This window comes from Biomphalaria glabrata, chromosome 1 (genome assembly GCF_947242115.1).
Source record: "Biomphalaria glabrata chromosome 1, xgBioGlab47.1, whole genome shotgun sequence".
Lineage (NCBI taxonomy): Eukaryota > Metazoa > Mollusca > Gastropoda > Planorbidae > Biomphalaria > Biomphalaria glabrata.
In genome coordinates this window covers 29269586-29284297 of record NC_074711.1, presented here as the reverse complement: position 1 = coordinate 29284297, position 14712 = coordinate 29269586, and the positions used below count along the sequence as shown (strand labels likewise).

The 14712-nt window shown below is 34.8% G+C and overlaps 1 protein-coding gene across 1 annotated transcript in view; it reads left to right on the top strand.

Moving 5' to 3' along the window:
* Positions 1-2337: 2337 nt before the first annotated feature.
* LOC106069242 (probable G-protein coupled receptor 139) overlaps positions 2338-14712 on the top strand; it is a 110097-nt gene continuing 97722 nt past the window's right edge. Inside the window, exon 1 of the mRNA XM_056031399.1 lies at positions 2338-2640. The gene's annotated coding sequence lies outside the window, so the exon portion shown is untranslated. The remainder of the gene's footprint in view (positions 2641-14712) is intronic.

The following is a 14712-nucleotide window of genomic DNA, read 5'->3' as shown; positions in this document are numbered from 1 at the left end:
TTCTGGATTGAGTAGCTCGTGAGAAAGATATATCTTATAGTACCCGTTATTGACAAAACAAAACATGTCACGTGACCAGCATAACAGCAACCATCTTAAGACTTTAGCCAAGCAGATTGTGTTATATACATTATAAAACAAAGACTTATTACAGTCCAGATGTCAAATGTTTCCAATCAAATTCTAAAAAGTTTTTCTGCAAATCTAGTTATCCAAAGCTTCTCGATTGAGACAATTGTACGGGAGCCTTTAAAGACATATAATTTTTTTGTAATTACACAATTTTAGCCTTATAGATGAACATTGACCCGGGGATGTCTAAAACTTATCTGAATTTACGTTCTCGTGTGATGCAGGTTTTATGGTTATTATCCCACTGAGAACGCTTCGATGCTATATAAACGACTTATGAGCTTTTTGTTTCCTTTTAGCTGCTAGACATCATGAATAAAAAGAAGGAACAGTTTGAATTCTATTGAGGAAAGATTTCGTAGCACAAAAGAGGATGTACGGATTGTCTCAGTTTTACACACCAGTTATAAAGAACGTGGTTCTGGGGTGGTTTAGATACGAGACTGGATGGAAGTTTGGGGAAAACTAAAACAAACATTGGGGGCGCTTGTGCTAATTCTATCACACTCATGTTTACAATAATTCTGTAAGCGCCCCAAGAGGGCAGTGTTCTTGGCGCCTGGTGGCGAGGCAGAGTTAGATATAAGAAAAGACATGAGATGAATGTAATTTACTCATATTTTGGGGGGGGGGGGGGGGGCGTAAAAAAAATAAAACTAGGAGAAGTAACTCTAGAAGAAACATTTCTCAGTAACTTCTCTTACATTTAACTCTATCTCTCCGTAATTATTTTCCATTTTCAAAAGGAACTATTACTTTTTCCCATTTGTATTTTACTAGCCTTTTAGGGTTAAAATTCAATAACTTTTTCTTTTTGCTTTTAATCAGAAAATGTTATAATTGGTGTAGATAAATGTATGCCCTTTTTTATATCACAAATTAAGGTTTACTAACCCAAAAATTAAGCTAATTTAATGAGGTCAAATCAACGATGTTATCGTCAATCAGAAGAGAAAGAGTTAGTTTTATAGTGTTCACAATCTTCACTTCATAAATAAAAACTAATTCTAAACTTCGAGAATCTTATATAAACATAAGACTCATATTTGTTTTACATGTCATTATTGTCGGCAACTTCTATATTGTTCTAATTAAAAACCTAATGATACATGATCTGAGCCTCTCCTTAGTGGTGATATTGTAATAAAGATTTTGTTGAGCTTCCCTGGCACCACGCGATTTGATTCAAGCTGACTCTAACGCTTATAATTAACATATGACTGTGAATAGAACGCAGACGTATGTAATACAGGGGTCAATAATTGTACATCATTAGAGTCTCGCCTACCGCTAACTCATTCACTTCACTGACCCTCCTGACTGCCTCATTGGCTCAACCTTTCAGGCTTGACTCGTACCTAGACCACCTGTGACAGGGCTACACACTTGACATTTACCCATAGTGAGACAATGGCTGCCTCCAGGAATGTTTAGTTAGGACTATTCAAAGATGGACTGGACTACTTAATGTATTTATTTATTTGTGTGAAAACTTGAAACATATTCACACTTTGAGTGTCCTTGGGCTATCTACTACTCTCACATACGAAGTAGCTATGTCATGTGATAGTCACATATTTTGGCTTCCTATATGAAAGCTAAGTTAGCTCGTAGGTAGGTAAATGTAGTAGAATGTACAACCGTAATGAGAAAAGAAATAAATCAAGTAGGAAATGTTCATAATGTTTCATAGCTTAGAAAAATAACTATAACTATTTTTAGACAAGTAAAACAGTTTACATTAGATTTAATTCGATTAGGTTAGATTAGATTAGAGAGAGATATATACATATACATATATGCATACATACATACAAACATTCATACATACATACAAACACATATATACACGCATACATGGTTACATACATACATACATACATACATTGATATATACATACATACATACTTACATACATACATTGATGCATACACACATACATACATACATGCATGCATACATACACATATACACACATACACACATACATACATACATACATACATACAATGCCATGCATACAAGCATACATACCGTAATGTTATCTGCGCCACACTTTGTCGTGGACCCCCCCACTCCATTTTGCTCCCCTCTCCCCGCCTGTGCAGGCCACTAGCCACCATCACACCGTCCATCGCGAGCGCCCCTCGTGAAGTATCAGCAGGCGAAGAATGAGATCCTTCCAGTATGACAGACACTAGAGTCTGACAGGGAGCACTGTGATGAAACGTTGGGGCCATCACATAGTAAACTTTCACACAACCTCACTCCCCCCCCCCACACACACAAACATAAAGAGAAGAAAAGAGATGTGAGAGTAAAGAAAGACAAGAATGTGATGATACCACGGAACGTGTCGACGACTCATGCGGGCAACACTTGGGGTCACAGTGTTGCGAGGTGATTTCCGACCTTTAGTAAGACATATGTGTTTTGTGGAGTAACGTTCTTACAGCCTGGATTCAGTAACTTTCTTGTTCTTCGGCCGATAAACAGAAAAACTTTTGGTAAGAATTTTTTTTCCCATTTACAGGTTTCTAGAATTTCGTCTAATTGAAGAATTGTTTTATTTTTCATGCAAAACTTTAAAGTTCATTAGTACTTTAAATTTCTAATAGATAATCTTAAGGACTCAGAACGACACAAAGAAAAAGTGGAATGTCTTATTTCATACGCTAGGACAAATTCGTATAAGTGCTCCTTCTTCCTAATGCCATTAAAGATCTAAATGGGTTACCCGAATCAGCCAAACAATGACTTTGCAGAATTTAACTAACATGCTTAACTAGATTAACACAAGCAACGTCTTTAATTTATAAGATAAGATAAGATAAGATACTAATCCTGCGGGATTTTAAACATGAAAACCTTGTTTCTTTTGAGAGATTGATTTTCAGTTTTTATTAAATATAATTATAAATATAATATAATATAATATAATATAATATAATATAATATAATATAATATAATATAATATAATATAATATAATATAATATAATATAATATAATATAATATAATAATATAATATAATATAATAATATAATATAATATAATATAATATAATATATTTTAATTTAATTTAATTTAATTTAAGGGCATAAGAAAATGTTATTTGATTCGAACCTAAACCTAACAGTAATAGGAATCTCATTTACTCGCTACCTCCACTATAACACTCTCCTTGCAATTAACATTCTGACTCTGATAGCTACATCTGTTCTAACACTGTGGCGCTACATCTAACATTTCGACTCTCCTCACTACATCTAACATTTCGACTCTCCTCACTACATCTAACATTTCGACTCTCCTCACTACATCTAACATTTCGACTCTCCTCGCTACATCTAACATTTCGACTCTCCTCACTACATCTAACATTTCGACTCTCCTCACTACATCTAACATTTCGACTCTCCTCACTACATCTAACATTTCGACTCTCCTCGCTACATCTAACATTTCGACTCTCCTCACTACATCTAACATTTCGACTCTCCTCGCTACATCTAACATTTCGACTCTCCTCACTACATCTAACATTTCGACTCTCCTCACTACATCTAACATTTCGACTCTCCTCAATACATCTAACATTTCGATTCTCCTCGCTACATCTAACATTTCGACTCTCCTCGCTACATCTAACATTTCGACTCTCCTCGCTACATCTAACATTTCGACTCTCCTCGCTACATCTAACATTTCGACTCTCCTCACTACATCTAACATTTCGACTCTCCTAACTACATCTAACATTTCGACTCTCCTCAATACATCTAACATTTCGATTCTCCTCACTACATCTAACATTTCGACTCTCCTCGCTACATCTAACATTTCGACTCTCCTCGCTACATCTAACATTTCGGTTCTCCTTGCTACATCTAACATTTAGGCTCTACTCGCAACATCTAACATTTCGACTCTCCTCGCTACACCTACCACTTGATGCTTCAGAATTAAAGGTTTTTAAAAATTTTCCGAAATGTCTCTCGATCATCCAGACAGTTATTGTGACTGCTTGTATAAGCCAAAAATCTTAGGGTTAAATGACACAAATAACCCATCCTTTAAATATAGTACCTACTTCCAACAACTGACATTTGATCATTAGATTAATAATCTTTATCTTTGAACACAAAGTTTGTAGAATAAATCTATTTAAAAAAAAATAGGTGTAATTGGGAATTTTGACAAGTGTCAATAACGATGTGATCTTTCTGAAATTGTAATCAAATGTTTAAAATTAAAAACAGAAAGAATAATAAAATGTGTGGTCACGAGCACGCGTGTTCGATCAGTTATCAATATATAATGATTTTTTTTTTAATATTGTGAATAATTCCGCCGTACTAAAGAATGTCAAGGTGGCCTGCCAACTAAATAAAACAAAAATTGAAATATTATTTTAACTTCAAAATTAATTTTATGAATGCTCTAGTCACTAGCCTATATGAGATTGTTGGTTTTAAAATAGTACGATGTTTTAAAGCACGTTAGTAGACTCTATACTCAACACTGAAACAAGATTATTTCCAAGATTATTTTGATGACTTTCTATTATATATACACCGGATACACCATATAGCTAGCGATGTTTAGATTTAGTTCTCTCTATAAAGTAAACATTTTCAATGGTGAAAGTTGTGAGTAAATAGAATTTCAAAACAAATAATTAAATAGTAGGAATTAAAGAACAGTTTACCTTCAACAAAATTCTCTTTGTATCTTTGTATTTCTCTTTCCCTCTCTCACTTGTTGAAAATAATTTTCTTTTTCACGCTCTCTCCTTTTATTAGTTTTCTTTCACTCTCTGCATGAAACACTTTGATGTTGTCTTTAATGTTAATGTCATGTACTTCTTGAAAACACCACAAAAGGTGTAAACATGCATACACAAATAAACCAGAAAAAAACTAATTCATTTGCTACTATAAAAGTATACTGTACATTTATGTGGCTCTTTCACTGACCATGCAAACTTTGATTATATAAAGGGGTCTCAATGGTAAAAAAATCAATTAAATCGAGAACCTCTGCTATAGACTGTAACTATCTAAATTAATAGATGCCTTAAAAATACTGAATCCTTACTCACATCCATGCTTCTATCTTCCACTAGTATGGATTGGATGAGTCAAAACAACGTACATATTCTTATAATATATAGATTAACTTGTAGGCGGCTCATTGCTTTGTCTGTAGCTTGTTTACAAAAATAAGGTAGTGCATATATTAGAAAATTTTTAAAAAAATTATATATATATACAGTGCTTTTTTTTGTAAAAATAAATAAATATGTATGCGTAATCTGTGGAACCGTTTTATAAAACAAATAGCTGAACCCTAGCAATAGCCTATTTATATTGTTACTATTGTGAAGAAAGTATCATTGACCTCCTTCAGTCGTAGAACGACTATGGTTCATCTCAGAGCACACTTCCTCATGTGGCTGTGGAGCCCTATTTTGGAGAGACACCCCCGTCCACAGATAGCGCAGGTTAAGGTGGCTTTTGCTTCGGTGGTAGAGGACCTGGCCGTTTTTCGGATTGTGCGTTTTTCTTCCTGAGCTGAGACCCATGTACTTTCACTGTTCATAGCTTTCTTGGTCACTGTCTCTCTCCATCTGGTGCGGTCCACAGCTATGTCTTCCCAATTGTCAGTATTGATGTTCACTGATTTAAGGTCACGTTTTATTACATCTATGTAACGGAGGTGGGGGCGAGTTGTCCATAGAGGATGACTTTCGGGATGCGCTTGTCCTCCATCCGGCGAACATGTCCAAGCCAGCGCAAACGGCGTTTTCTGAGGGCTGTAAAGATGCTGGAAATACCTGATCGCGCAAGGATCTCAGTATTGCACACTTTTTCTTTCCATCTGAATTTCAAGATCCTACATAGACATCTCAAATGGAATGAGTTCAGTTTTCTCTCTTGCTTTGCGAAGGTGGTCCATGATTCACTGCCATACAGCAGCGTACTCATAACGCATGCTTTCTAGACTTCCATTTTGGTCACCGTAGTTAGCTTATGGTTTTCCCAAACTCTTGGCCTGAGTCTAGAGACAGGTCATCTTTAATTGTGGATCCCAGATAGCAGAAATCGTTTACGGCGTCCAGCTTATTATCGTCTAGCAGGATGGAGAGTGGTGCTGTAGCAGGTGGTCCCTTAACATTTGTTTTTTTCGTGCTAATAGTCAAGCCATATTCTTTACAGGGCTGAGAGAAGCGGGACATTAGTGACTCAAGTTCCTCTTGCGAGTGTGCCACTACCGCTGCGTCATCCGCGAATAACATATCTCTTACGAGGGTGGTTCTGATTTTAGTTTTGGCCCTCAGTCTGGCAATATTTAGGAGTTTTGCCATCAAATCTGGAATGAAGATAGATGTCTTCAGTGGATTTGTCAAACGGATTAGCAGTGAAAATAGTATTCCAAAGAGGGTTGGGGCTAGGACACATCTTTGTTTAACTCCGCTGTTTATACTGAAACTTTTGGAGCTGGCACCATTGAATTGCACTGTACCCATCATATTTTGGTGGAAAGATACGATTACATTTAGTAGCTTGGGTGGACAGCCTATTATCTGTAAAATTTTAAAGAGGCCATCTCTGCTGACTAGATCGAAGGCCTTTGTCAAGCCAATGAACGCAATATACAAAGGCATACTTTGTTCTCTGCACTTTTCCTGGAGTTGGCGGATGGAGAAAATCATGTCAATCGTGGACGTGAAGAAGGTAAACTAGCATATAATTCCATAGGTGCAATGCTTTACCGAACACCTACTTATTAAAAGTTTTTGAAAAATATTTTTAAAAAGGTCATCCTTTGAAATAAAAGTTGAAAGAATAACATATGCCTCGAAAATCTATGTAGTGTAGACATGTTGCATTTCCGAAGAAAAATTAAAATGGTGGTTTTGTATGCTATTTGTAATGTATTTAAAATAAATGAATAAAGTGAAAACAAATTAGAAATTAGAAATTGAACGACTTTAATTCAAACTAGAGGGCAAAGGCCTTCTCAAGACATGACACTAAACACTATACCAGGGAAGTGCTTATGAAAATAGAAGGTTTTATAATTAACTATTTTTAGTTTCAATTTTTTTTTTCTCTATAAAGTATAAAAGGTAGTTATTTAACTTATACCACTACATAGTCAAATAAGATTTTTTTTCCTTGTTCTAGATACCAAACAAAAGTAATTAATTAGCAATTAAGTAATTGATTTTTTTTTTATTCTTGTTTAGTCAGGTAATAGAAATAATTGTGCAAAATCTCAGCTTGATCCGAAATTAGGTGTGGGAAAATATAACGTGTACAAACTTTTACCAGACAGACAGTCAGATAGATAAAGTAAATTACTATAGCCTTTGTAAAAAGGACTAGCTTACACATGTAGACAAGTACTATAGCCAATAGCAGTCAATGAGCCTTGCTAGGTAATGTTGTGACACGCTAAGATTGCATGGGGAAGTGAATTTTCAGTTGAGTGACACTAGACTAGGGGTGAACCGGATAGTACTTTTTGATATCCGGCCGGGGCCGGATATGATCGGATAGTAAAATTGATATTCGGCCGGGGCCGGAGCCGGAGCCGGATACCTAAGTGTCTTGTTAATAGCTTGTGTTGCTGAACATTTTACAAAACTGTTAAATAACATACCTATATTGGTTGGTTTTATTTTTTCCCCTTTTATATACGTTATTGTTTTAAACTGTGTTACTGATTGATTTATTCAAGCTTAACAGTATTTCTAAAAATCTGTATAGCATGAGTGTGTCTGTGTGTATGTACGATGCCACCAACTGTAAAGGATGTGTGTAGGAAGGTCAATGTAAATAATGTTAGTATATATTTAACTAGTTACTAATGTAAATCTCATAAGTAAAGTGCAATCTGCCTTGTATAGTGGTCGTATGTATGTGTTCATGAATTTCTGACCAACAACCTGGTCAGATATACCTAGTGAGCCTACACATCTAGTCCTAGTGTAGTGTGTATAGTTGTTTGTGTTAACCATCAAGCATTGTTTTTTTTTCCTTGAGCATACGCACGCAATAGAGTTGGGTGTCAGTCAAAAAAGATAACACATTGGCATGGTCAGTCAAGCATGTAGATAAATTATACCCGTCCACTAGTTAGATGTTAAGGTTGTTGTTTGTTTTTTTTACGCTCCAGCATATTGTTTCTTTGTTTGCTAGATCTAACTGCGGTACTATTGTTGAATTTATTTTATGCGGTTTTAAAATTTACTGTAAGGTTTTCGGTTATTTATTAAGTCAAAAGAATTAAACAATGAAATTAGCTTTCTTTCTTAAGATTTTAATACAAGGCAAAAAAAAATACAAACAAGCAAACATGCACATCTTTGTTTTATTTTATTGTGCAAAGAACGTACGTAAGAAACATTAAATGCAAAGAACGTATGTAAGAAACATCTTCCTTAATTAATACTTATTAATTATTTTATTCGTGGTTTCAGTAACTGTTACAAAAAGGAACCATAATAAGCCTATGAATGTCAGGTGTGTAAAAGTCGTCCTAGCCTGATACATAGTGGCTAAGTACGCATCTTAAGTAAAAAAAAAAATAGTAATAACAAGGAGTTAATTGACTGTCACAAATTATTAAGAATATTGTTATCAAATCAAGACACTCAACTGCAGGAGTAATATTCAAGTTAACACGTTAGAAAAATTATTTAACCATAATATTTATTTACAGTGTAATATCCTTTGTTAGCACGTTGTGTTTTTTCATTCTGGCTTAAAAATGGTCAATGTCTATCAATAAATTGGGTGTCAAGGACCAAAGAAATAAAATAAAGAGTAGGGGGTGTTTAGCTCTTCTACAAAATAATTAGTTACTGGCTTACTGGGCTATATAATCTCGCGGTTTGTGTTCTGTGTAGCTAAAGGTCACTCGTTTAGGTGCGTCTGATCTTTAGTCCAGCTATGTTCAAGTAACTCGGCACACTTGAAAAGGTGTGGCCTCTAGCCCAACCATGTGATTAAGATTTTTCTCCAAATAAGCAAACTCTTTGTCCGGATACCCATGTAGATGCTTGGCTTGAAGTCCAGCCCCCACCCCCCCCCCCATTAAAATTAACTACTAAGCAAACAAACATAGTTCCCTCTGTGACCTCTAGAGAATGGTTACGTCCATCGTATCTGACTTGGGGTCACCTGTCAATCAATGAACTCAATGTGATGAACGAAACAAATAAAAGGGGGAGGGAGTTGTTCATCTGGAAATATACCTGGTTACCTTAGAGGTGTGGCTCTTGTAGTCCAGCCCCCCTAATAAAGATTAACTACTAAGTAAACAAACTCAGTTCCCTCGAAAGGTGTGACCTCTAGAGAGTGTCAATACGCTGACATTAAACCTACGTCCATCGTATTTAACTTGTGGTCACCTGCCTATAAAATAAAACCTCTATGTGATGGACTAAACAAATAAAAGGGGTGGGAGTTGTTCATCTCTACCTCTGGAGATATACCCGCACAGCTAGACAGACGTCTGGTCAGCATGATGTAGTCAAGGAATGTAGCATTTTAACATGTTAACTAACGTACTCAAAGGTCAAGACAAATTGAAAAAAGTGTCAGCCATTGCTGCTTTGTATGTAAAGCGCATTTATGATGTAAAGTTTCATTTCTATTTATATTAAGTTATTAACACGCCTTGTCTTTATAATAAACGATGTTTGGTGCATATTCATAATAGCTCTATTTTTAAGCACATTATTTTGTTTTAATATAAACATTAATACATTCTACAACAGACATTAATGGAACGAGGTCCACTTTATGCATATTAAATAGGTGTATTTTTTACTATCCGGTTTACTATCCGGTAGGGATATCCGACCGGAGCCGAATAGCACCGGATAGTAAAAAATGCCGGATATTCGGCAGAAGCCGAAGCCAGAGCGACTATCCGGTGCACCCCTACACTAGACACTAGATTGTCTTGCGGTCAGAGAATGGATATTTGAGCATCGCTTTAACACGAAGCAGAGGATTCTGGGTCAGCAAAAACAAAGCAGAACAAACCTTTCGTGGAACGACATGCCTGGTTTGGGACATCATTAGTGCACTCAGACAACGTACATGCAACTTGATAGTTTTACAATTATCTCTTCATGCCCGATTCTAGAAGTATTTTGGCCCACCTGGGTGCCTGTTAGCCTGTCTGCCTTCCCCCACGTGACTAGACCTTCAAAGTCCATGAAACCCTTAAAGGCTTGCTTTTATTACACTCGATGCTTTTGATTTTGTCACGTGACACGTGTCAAGAGTTTCAGAAATGTGGACATCCCCCAGGCGATAAAAAAAAACATTGGGCGCCACTGATTTGTTTTTAGTTAGCATAAATTATTCCACAAGATAGTTTCACGCTTCTGTTGTCTGTGCTTTTACGATTTTTAGCGGCCCCCGTAACGGGAAAAAGCCGCTATTAGGTTTGTGCAAAATGTCCGTCTGTCCGTCAGTCCGTCTGTAACACTCAGATCTCGAAAACTAGAAGAGATATGAAAAATATTATTTCATCATTAAATGCGGCTTGAAAAGTTTAGGTGCAACGGCTACTTTTGGTTTTCTAAAAGCAAACCGTTTAATTTATAAAATTAATTATGCAAGCGATTTTTTCATAAAAATACACCAATTCTAAAACAATTACGTAAATGTAAGGGAGGCAATGTTACAATATGCTAACAAAGATGGACAACTTTTGTGCATTTTCAGTATCACTAAGTCAAATATATTTTAAAAATGTACAGGAAATGTTTACAACAAATATAAATAATAGTTAAAGGTGTTTTTTCTGGTCAACTAGCTGCTAAAATTAAAAGAAAACATTTCTGTTTGTTTATAAAGGCTAATAATGCATTTTGTATGTAAATATCACGTACATTTTTTTAATGGACTTTTTATGCAGCGATTTTCGTGCAGTAGCGAAGCGTCGCTACATGACCAGGTGCTAAACCAATTCCTTAAACTTTTTAAAAAAATCAGATTTTATTTATTTTTTCTTTAGTGCCCCCATCCGAATAAAAGAAGATTATTTTTGTGCGTTTTGTCTGTTGGTCGGTCTGTCCGTCACGATTAGATTAAAAAAACTAGAATTCTAAAAGCTATTGAAAATCTGATTTACACTTTAATGTTCCTCCCGTAACATCTCAATATTTTTAAGTATCTAAAAATTGATTGTTCCGGATTTTTGTGTGCAAAACTAATCAACCCCAACAAATGTTTGTTTGCTCTTCTAATTTATATTACATTCAATTTCCATACTTAAACGTTGCAAAAACACATTATCAATAATATGTTGTTCCGTTTTTTATGTAAATAGCATATTAATGCTAAATCAAAATCTCTATACTGACTTATATTTCATTAAGTGTAAAAATGTTCCGGATATTGTTTATAAAACATGAATTATGCCTAATGATTGTTTGAAATCGCATAATTTACTAATATTACACTTATATTATTTGACAATGCGTCACTATAATTTGGTTATCAATATCAAATTGTTCCGTATTTTCATCTTTAAACAAATTTTAAAAATATCGGCAATAGGTTGTTCAGGGCTTTAAAAAAAAAGTAATTTACTAGAATTGATTACCGAAAATTACTTTTTAGACATTTAATTTTTTTGCTAAAACATAACATAGAAGTTTTGTAATCGATAAAGAAAGTTCCGGATTTTGTTTCTTACAAATCGTAGCCAGAAATTTCCGAATTTATTTAAAAATCTACTAACGCCAAATAATTGTTTGAACTCCCTCTTCTAATTAATAAACAAATAATCTTCTCATTTACGAAATAATGTTTTTACGGATTTTTATGAAAAATATTTTAACTCACTACTCTCTTACAGTAAATTTAACTTTCTACCTAAAACATTAAAAAATCTAATTATCGTTAATATTATGTTCCGATTTTTAAGGAAAACAGAATCCAAACACCAAAGTAAGGTATGAAAATCTCTCCACATGGCTGTAGTACATCTAATCTTTTTACGAGACCATCCAAAAAATTTAATTAACGGTATTTCATTTATCTGAAATTCTCTTTTTCTTTTACTATTTATACAAACATCTGGAACAATGTATTATATAAACTTTTCAATTGTGTTCATACCTAAAAGTTATTGCGATGTTTTGAAACGTAGAATAAAGGTTAATCAATTTTTAATAACTTTTTGTTGTTTTGTTTTTTTTATATCAAGATGACGAACAGACTGACTGACAGACGAAACGCAAAAACAATGCGGCTTTGATCCTTTTTAAATAAATTCTATTAGAACTCAGTGCACCAATGTCTATGAACCCTCGTTAAATATCTCGTGTAAATAAAGACATTTTTTTTTGGTACCGGTACTAGCCTATTGTGAGGTAATGGAATTTTTTTTCTTTGACGTCATATGAATGGACTCTTTAAATGTAATGTTAAAAGAACGCACTCGGTGCACCAATGTCTATTAACCCTCGAAAAATTGCTTGTATTAATGAAAACATATTTTAGTCTAACTAAGCCGTGAGACGTAGTGTTTTTTTTTCCTTTGACGTCATATGGAATGAATTCTTTAAAAGAAATGCTAAAAGAACGCACTCGGTGCACCAATGTCTATGAACACTCGATAAATGGCTCGTAATGATGAAGGCGATTTTTATTCTAGCTAGGCCGTGTGACGTAGTGTTTTTTTTTCCTTTGACGTCATATGGAATGAATTCTTTAAATGAAATGCTTAAAGAACGCACTCGGTGCACCAAAGTCAATGAACACTCGATAAATGTCTCGTATCGATGAAGGCGATTTTTAGTCTAGCTAGGCCGTGTGACGTAGTGTTTTTTTTTTCCTCTGACGTTATATGGAATTAATTCTTCAAATGAAATGAAAAAAGAACTCGGTATGGTAATGTTTATTAAGCCTCGTTATGTGACTCGCGTTTAAAAAAGGAATGATATCTTCATTTAGATCTAATCTAGATTTTTAAACTAGATCTAGATTTTTATTACAGTATATCTAGATCTGGATTTATATTCTAATTAAAATTATTTTAGAGTCTATATCTAGAATTTCTAGATCTAGTTTAGACTAAAATAGACTAGATTAAGATGTAGAATTTAAATTTCTAAACTTAAAGTGTAAAAAAAAGGTGTAGATTTTTATTTCCAAACGTTTTGATCAATATTGTAATGTTTTAATATACTAAAACTAATCTACTATTTTTTATTTAATTTAAATTTAAATTTACGGCAAATGAATCTTTGAAACATTATTACTTTTGAACATCGGATGGCTGCCTGGTCGTGCGGTTTTAGCACTGGACTTTCGTTCAGATTTATGGATGGTCCACGGTTCAAACCCTGCCCGCTCCCATCCCCCGTCGTCCTGCGGGAGGTTTGGACTAGGAAGTAATTATCTTCAACTCTGAAGGAACATCCGAAACATGTAAAACATTTTACATCAAAATTAAATCAACTCTTGAATATTATTTGCGAATATGCAGATCCGACAGGGATCCGACTTCGACGGGGGCCGCCTCTGAGTTTGTGTAACACAAACTCTCTTTGTAATCTTTTTTTTTTGTATTAAAACGATAAAAAAATTCATTTCATGTGTTACTCAGAGTGAACGCTCTTGATTAAAAACCACAACATGAGCGTCAATAGTTTCTCTATTCTTTTATTCTCCACTATTCTTAGCAAGTAATCTGTTTTATTCTATTTCCGAGTTTTTATTTAATCAGAGAAAATTGCGAGATAATTATTTTCTGCTCTAAATAAATGTGTTTAAACTATTCGAATTAAAGAGGCATGTTATTGGTGAACCGAGTCACCCCACTTAGCAAGTTTCTATACGTTGCTTGATTTAAAGATGCAGGGTTAGAGTGACACAGTTTAAGAAGAGTGACATACATAAAGTGACAGACATTGGATGTTGTTTTTTTTATAATAGCTGTCGCAATGATGACCCTTCACGTTTCAACGACCCATTCAAACTTAAATTTCTTTGACAGGTCAAGCAGACAGCATTACTCTTTGATCTTCCATTTTTCCCTCTCCTTTTCCCCAAAACCTTTCGATGTATTCCAATTGCCGATGTTTATAAATGACTTGGCCCGGGATCTCTCCCTCCTCCACCTGATTGAGTTATAAGAGTGGTTGTTGGTTTCTGGACGATCTTATTTGATTCGGTAGAAAGAACTGTCAAGGCCGATAGCAATTTGTAGGTTGCTGATGAGGAACACCACATCATAGTTTATAAACTGGGCTAGACAAGAATTGATAGGACAGCTGAACTGTTGCGGAAAATCTTTTTGACGAAGAACCGTGATGGTGAGTGCTTAGAAAAAGTGAAATACTAGAAATTTTAATGCTGGCCAACCTTTTTCCAGATGGGTTCATATACATTTATGTAACGCGTGTGATAGTCCGCAGCAAAGAAATAGATCAGTTCAAAGGACCGATCCTCCATGGCTTCATTACGCACCAATAGCAGAAGTCTGGAATGGCCAGCTAGCACTACGTCAAGTATCCAATACAAATATATTTATACATG